The 7,013-nt window shown below is 43.1% G+C and overlaps 1 long non-coding RNA gene across 2 annotated transcripts; it reads right to left on the bottom strand.

Annotated features, from left to right (window-relative positions):
- Positions 1 to 952: 952 nt before the first annotated feature.
- LOC102015674 lies at positions 953 to 7,007 on the bottom strand. 2 transcript variants are annotated; one of them, XR_001235743.1, is made up of 3 exons: positions 6,850 to 7,007; positions 5,733 to 5,775; positions 953 to 2,668 (listed from the first exon to the last, which is right to left on the bottom strand). It is a non-coding gene; the product is annotated as an uncharacterized LOC102015674 (long non-coding RNA). The 2 variants fall into 2 exon arrangements; XR_262442.2 differs by lacking the exon at positions 5,733 to 5,775.
- Positions 7,008 to 7,013: the final 6 nt, after the last annotated feature.

Genomic DNA, 7,013 nt, shown 5'->3' with positions numbered 1-7,013 from the left:
TCTCAGAATTCTGGGAGACTGAGGCAGGAGGATCTTAATTTCCAGCTCAGCCTGGGCAATTTAGTGATTTTAAGAGAGAGAGTGATTTTGCCTAAAAACCAAAAAATAAAAACTAGAGAAAGAGCTAAGTTAGAAGGCTCTGGGTTCAATCCCCAGTACTGAAGAAAAAAAAGATCAACATTGATCTATTTCTATTTTCTTTCTTTTTTTTTTTTTTTTTTTTTTTTTTTTTTTTTTTTTTTTTTTTTTTTTTTTTTTTTTTTTTTTGTCTTTTTGTAGCCCAGGCTGGCCTCAAACTTGCAGTCGTCCTCCTGCCTCAGCCTCCCAAGTGCTGGGATTACAGGCGTGCACCATCATGACTGGCTTCTATATCTGTTTTCTACCTTTCTTACCAAATGTCACTCCTGAACAGTTTATATATAAAAATCTTTTTAAAATTGAAATTTAGATTATACACAAAATAGCAAGTATTTAAGTATATAATTTTGTAAGATCCTGACCAAAACCAAGTTCGGCATTCTTTTGCCTTGGTCAGGGGAAGTGTAAGAGAAGAGTATATTTTTACTTTAAACTGACAACCATTACCCAAAGCCCTGTGGACTATTTTATTCCTATTTCCCCACCCTCTCTCTCCCACCTCCCTGAGATGGTGCCCCAGTATAACTGTGTTGCTCAGGCTGGCTTCAAACTCAGTCCTCCTGCTCAGCCTAGTTTGGATTACAGTTCTGTTTCTTCCCTGCTCATAGAGTAGAATGGGTTTCCAACACCCGAGTCCAGAAAAAGAAGTTTCGTCATTACAGGCCTGCGTACGTCTGCCGAAACACGGCCACACTCGTTCCCTTGAGATATTTACACACAGAATTACAATTTGTAGCTTTCTATTCAAAGTTTGACTGCCTAGCTGCAGTTAGACTTTGAGTCAAGTTAAGAAAGTCTGCAAATGAGACACTTGAAATATTTGACATAGTTTATTTTGACAAAGTCAAGAGCAAGTATTTCTGACCCCAGAGAGGCTTAAGAAGGCAATGCTGATGACCACGATGACGCAGCAAGTGGCCACGCAGCAGCCCACGGCACTCACGAAAATGCTAAGGGGCAGACGTGGGTGGGTCGGGTTAGACGTGCTCACATAGCCATTAAATGAGAAGAGGCTGAAAAGTTAAATAAACAGGCTCATTCTGAATGAAAACTTCACCGTGAAGAAAGTTTCTGGGAAGACTCTTTCGTATGCTATTGTGGTTGTTGACCTTGCCGAGGTCAAACCAAAACAGAGCCACAGCCGAAACCTGCTGCTTGTGTGTGCATCCAGGGCACAACCTGCTGCTTTACTTTGGTGGTCTGGGAGAAATCTCAGGCTGAGACTAGGAGGTGTGGTCAGATAATACAGTTAATGTTTAAGTCTTTATAACTTCCTGTAGTAAAAGGTACTGGCCATGAACCCGCCTCGAAATTCTCCTCACCTGGCGCTCCTCCTGTTCACCCTTGCCTCCTCCTGAAGCAGTTCTGGAGGTCCTCTTCCGTGAGTGTCTTCAGTTGCACTCCTGTGGATGCCCTGGTGTCCGCAACCGAGTCACAGCATTTACCTTCCATGGCCATTTTGACTCTGGGGCGAAGCCGTGTCACCTGGTGCCCAATCTGATGGATAAGACGGACCAGGGCACACTGTAACGACTTCTACCGAAATTGCCACAGATGTTTGGAGTAACGCAGGACACTGAGGCAGCCGAGAAGACACAAACGAGGACTTCCAGAACTGCTTCAGAAGTGGCAAGAGGTGAGTTGAGGGGATGTGTGTGTTAAGCGCAAGGGGAGTGTTCTGAGGGGGTTAATGCAGCATGCCTTTTACGGTAATAAAGCTTAAACTCTTTTTATTTGAACGTTCACCGTACGGTTCGGTCACATTCCATAAAACAAGAGTCTCTAAATGCTGTTCCTTGGCCGGGCGGCTATGACACTTACACAGCAGGAAGTCTGCTGGAGAGCTGGGTGTGACAAAACAGATTCCGCAGGGAGGGAGCCTGAGCAGGAGCCTCAGGGTGAGGAAACACCAGAAACAGGCGCCTGCCCTCCTCAAGACGCGCTCACCGCGCATTCTTACTTAGAAAAACGCTGAAACAGAGACTTGACATTCATTGTGCAGTTTTTGTCCCCAGAAGAACGTGTGGCATTCTGGAGGTATATGAGGTAATAAAATCAATACTCCCATTAGAACACCTGAAATAACTGGTTCCAGTAACAAATGTCTCATAATTAAAAATATTGACTGTTTAAAAGGCTTTTATAACATTTTAAGTCCTTAAAAGAAATATGCCTAACACTTAAAAAACAACTTAGCTTTTCTATATAAATTGTTCACAAATTTTTTTGCTATTCTATATTACACTATGCATTTATAGTTTTATTAACATATCCCTAGTGGATATTAACACTACACAGTATGAGCAAATAGAAAGTATTCATAGAGAATCCACAGGACTCCAAAAATAAAAATAGTAGGATCAGTGGATCTGTCAGTTTCTCCACAAGTGTTCATCACAGAAAAGAGAGTAAAGGCAAAGTGGCCCCAGTTAGGCTGCTGCATGAAGTTCCAGAGAAGACAGACACAGAGGCAGTGCTCGGACTGGGCAAGGTCAGGCTGCACCTTGAAGGTTCATGACCCATTTCCAGCCTAAAGTAAAAAAAAAAAAAAAAAGATAATTCTCCTCAGAGCTGGTAACAAAGCTAGCCAACAACTTTGAAAGTGCTTTTCTGATCAGCTGAAACATTATAACCTATCCCGGCAACAGTTACTCTTTTCATTTCACAAGCCACGCCTGAGAAATCAGTAAAAGCTTTCACAGAAGAGTGCAAATAATCGTGGGAGATGTTGACGGAGATTTCAACCCTGTGCCCCCTCAACTTGAATGCCTTCTATTTTCCCACATACAGAAGGGTAAATCAGCATTTTCTCACTTGTCAGGGGAGCAGGAATACGATACTTGAAGTTCATTCATTATGTGCAGGCAGTATTACTCCCTGCACCCTAACAAGAACCTCAGATGACAAAAATATATCCTTGGAGCGTGGAAACTGCCCATTGCCTTGGGTATATATTTAGAATGTGCTAGTTTGAAATTATGGCTTTTCCAACGCTAGTTTTTTTTTTCCTTGAAAGTATTTTACTTCAGATTGAAAAATGATCAGGTTCCACACTGTTCACTGCAGGATACACAGTATTCACAAATTCAGTGCTGGTCACTTCAGGATGTATGTTCACACAAGGAGGATTTCTCCTTTTTCTTTTGGAAAGATCCTGTCTACCAAAATGAAACTTCAGAAGTACAGGGAATACTGTTTACCTCCCAGCAAAAGCCCTGTTTTCTCAATAAGTTTATGAAAACCTACGACTCCCAGTGGAAGCAAGAGCTTCTACTACCACCACCTGAATATAATCACATTATTGGAATACTAATATTAACACCTGAAGAGCATATTTACTTTTAACAATGATAGTGATTAAAAAAAAAAAACCAAACCTCAGTGTGGTAAGTGTAACATGGATCCGTGGAAGTATTAAGCATATGAAAGCAGCAGCTAATACTGGATTTAATATTATTTTAGAAATAACTGTTCCCTTAGCAGTAAGTGTAGGTCTACATATTGACAGTAGTCCTACTCCAATAGTATTGACTGATAGGGAGGCTCAAATCCAAGATACCAAAATAGTTTGTTTCCAAATACATTACAAGAAAATGGATTTGATGTTTCCAATCTTTATAATACAGTATGGTTGGAATTTTAACAAGTATTGTTCCCCAAGTTCATCCTGCAAATACTGCTTAGTGTGTTTAGAGTTGAAGACAATGCACACATACTGAAAAATAGCACTTTATAAGCTTTGAACACGTCAGGTAGTTCAGATCAGTTTGAAAAAGTTTCCACAAACTAAGGTTGTATAATGCAAATACCAGAATTAAAACAAGATATTCCAGTTACTGGATATGACTTTAAAATTTATGTACTGATGAGTGTGTGTGTGTGTGTGTGTGTGTGTGTGTGTGTGTGTGTGTCAGAGATTCAGAACATAAAATTTATCCTTTTAACTCTTTTTTGGGAATCGAACTCACGACCTTGCACTTGCCAGGCAGGCGCTGTGCTGCTGAGCTAAATCCCCAGCCCCGATCCTTTTAACTCTGAAGAGCACAGCGATTTGACGGTAAGTACAGTCACAGATTTATGTAACCACCATCATCATCATCCATTCCTAGATTTTTTTTTTAATCTTCCCAAACTGAAATTCTGCACCTGTAGATGAAACTCACTTCCTCCCTCCAACCCTGGTCACCACTATTTTCCTTTTGGTCTCTACGATTGTGACTACTCTGGTATGTCACAAGTACAGTACAGTACTTGCCTTTATGCCTGGTCTATTTCACTCTAGTTTTTAAGGTACTTCAGTGTTGAAGTATCAGAACTTTCTTCCTGTTCAATACTGAGTAATATTCCAACATATGTTGTACAGTAGCACATTTTGTTTGTTCATGTGTTACTGGACATTTGGCTGATGTCCTCCTTCTGGCTCTTTCCAATAATGTTACTGTGTACATGGTATAAAAGCACCTGCTGAGTCCCTGCTTTCAAGTTTTTGATATACACGAAGAAATGAAATTGTTGGATTACATGATAGTTCTAATGTTTTGAGGAACCAGTGAAGTTTTTCCACAGAAGTAACACCACTTTACTTTTCTATCAGAAGTGCAGAAAGGTTTCAGGTTTTCCATAGCTTCAGCAATACTTTTTTTTCTTGGAACTTTTCAATCCTACACTAAGACTCTGGGTATCAGCTGAGTCCTGTAATCCCAGCTACTGTGGAGCCTGAGGCAGGAAGATTGCAAGTTCAGGTCAACCTGAGAAATGTAGTGAAAGCCTGTCTCAAAATTAGAAAGGACTGGAGGCTGCAGCTCGGTGATTCCAGTACTTGCCTAGTGCGCAGGCGTGTGGGAGACTGCCAGGCTGCACTCTTCCGAGAAACGAAGCCCCTTGCTTTGCTCTTTACCTGGCCTTTACCTCAGCCCTGTTCACTGAGATATGCGTAGCTGGACAGATAGAGAAGATGTTCCCTTAACTGGCCAAAAGAGCGTATCAAGTCCCGCCAGGATGCCAGCGTGTCTCACTGCAGGACGCAGGCAAGAATCGTCCCCCTGTATGGAGTGGGGCTTTGGGCAACAGCAACAGCCTGTGCGATTGCAGGGCCGAGACGTGAGAGGACGTCTCAGCCGGGGCTGTGGGACTCAAGAGGAGCTACACCTTCCTGCAGGAAAGGCGCCGCCTTGCTAACCGCAGGGCTCCTGTGCCTGGTACAAAACTGTTCTCTTTCTTTTTACAAAATTGTCCTGTTTGAGCAGAAACTAACACAGTGGAGACCAAGAAAAGAATATAAAGAACTAATGAATCAAAGAGTTGGTTTGTTGAAAGAATAAATAAAATTGATAAACCCTTAGTGAATCTTATAAAAAAGGAAAGACTCATTCATGTACTGAGGGATGAGAAGGGTGAAATCACTACAAATCCTGTGGAAATCCAGAAGACCATCAATGCCTGCTTCAAAAATCTTTCCTCTTACAGGATGGAAAACAAAAGAAATGGACAGATTCCTAAATACACTGGATTACCAAAGCTGAATCAAGAAGATAGAAAAATTGTGAATAACCCAATATCAGTTAATGTGATTGAAAATGTAATTAAAAGCTTACCACCAAAGAAAAGCCCATGTCCTGATAGATTCACTGCTGAATTCTACGAGAAATTTAGAGAAGATTTAATGTCAATACTCCTTAAACTCTTTAATGAAATTGAAAGGGAGACAGTACTCCCTAACTCATTCCTGGAGTCAAGTATTACCCTGACACTAAAACCAGAGAAAGACCCAACCAAAAGGAGAACTACAGGGCAGTCTCCCTAATGAGCATAGATGCAAAAATCCTCAATTTGTCATGTCTACATCTTGCAATCTGAGCAACTACTTTGAGGGTAACAATACACGGTGTATAACCATTGTCACCCTCCTACAATCTTGTTTTGAAATTTTGTAATCTTTTTTATCTTTAAAATAGAAAAACAAAACAAAAAACCCCACATAGCTGTTTCTCCTTACAGCCAAGGCCTGCGAAGTTTCTCCTCCCCAGCACTCTGCTGTGACCCGCCCCCACCCCATCTCCCTGATCGATACCGATGAAAGCCTTGAGCTTTTGGACTGGTGGCCCTTGTTCCACGGAGAGCCTTGGGTCACCCCAGAGCTCCTCGTCTGCAGAACTTTCTCTGTTATTTTGAGTCCATGTGCCATTTGCTGTGTGGGTTAGACTGACACCCTCCACGGGGGTTTTGGTACAGGAGGCCCTGGGTTCAATCCCCACTACATAAAAAAAGTTTAAGAACCGTACTTAAGAAAATTTTGAATTATCAAGTGCAAGAATTAAGAACTGCGTACATATTGACCCATGCCTTTCCTGGGGAAATGTGCGTGACCTCTAGGGGGGATGAACAGGGCTGCGTTCAGAACAGATTTGCACTGGGAAGGCACCTGAAAGTCCAGCTTCGGGCTGGGGGTATAGCTCAGCGGCACAGGCGCCTACCAGGCGGGTGCAAGGTCCTGAGTTTGATTCCTGGTACCAAACAAAAGAAAATTAGCTGTGACTTTATCCCACTTGAACTATCGTGAAGTTAAATTAGCAGAGAAAGCACCAGGTAGAAGTGGCCTGGGAACAGCAGGGGCCCACCAGGGAGCTAACTGCAGCCGACGCCCACCACCAGCACGGCGCCTCCGTGGGCCGCGTCGGCGTCAGAGCGCGTCAAGAACAGGGGCAGGCCCACCTGCGAGTTTGAAGTGAACAGCCGCTTTAGCCCTTCCGCAGCTGGGGAGCGTTAGTGCTCCGCCGGGCCTCACCAGGTCGCTTTACTGCCGCTCGCTCCTGCCCAAGGGCCCGCCGAGGACCAGCAGGCGCACGCGCAGCGCTCCGGGCAGGGCCGGGCTTGGC

Source organism: Chinchilla lanigera, unplaced genomic scaffold (genome assembly GCF_000276665.1).
Source record: "Chinchilla lanigera isolate Chin_1 unplaced genomic scaffold, ChiLan1.0 scaffold00046, whole genome shotgun sequence".
NCBI lineage: Eukaryota > Metazoa > Chordata > Mammalia > Rodentia > Chinchillidae > Chinchilla > Chinchilla lanigera.
Note: the sequence above shows the minus strand (reverse complement) of the source record. Positions and strands in the feature narration are given on the sequence as shown.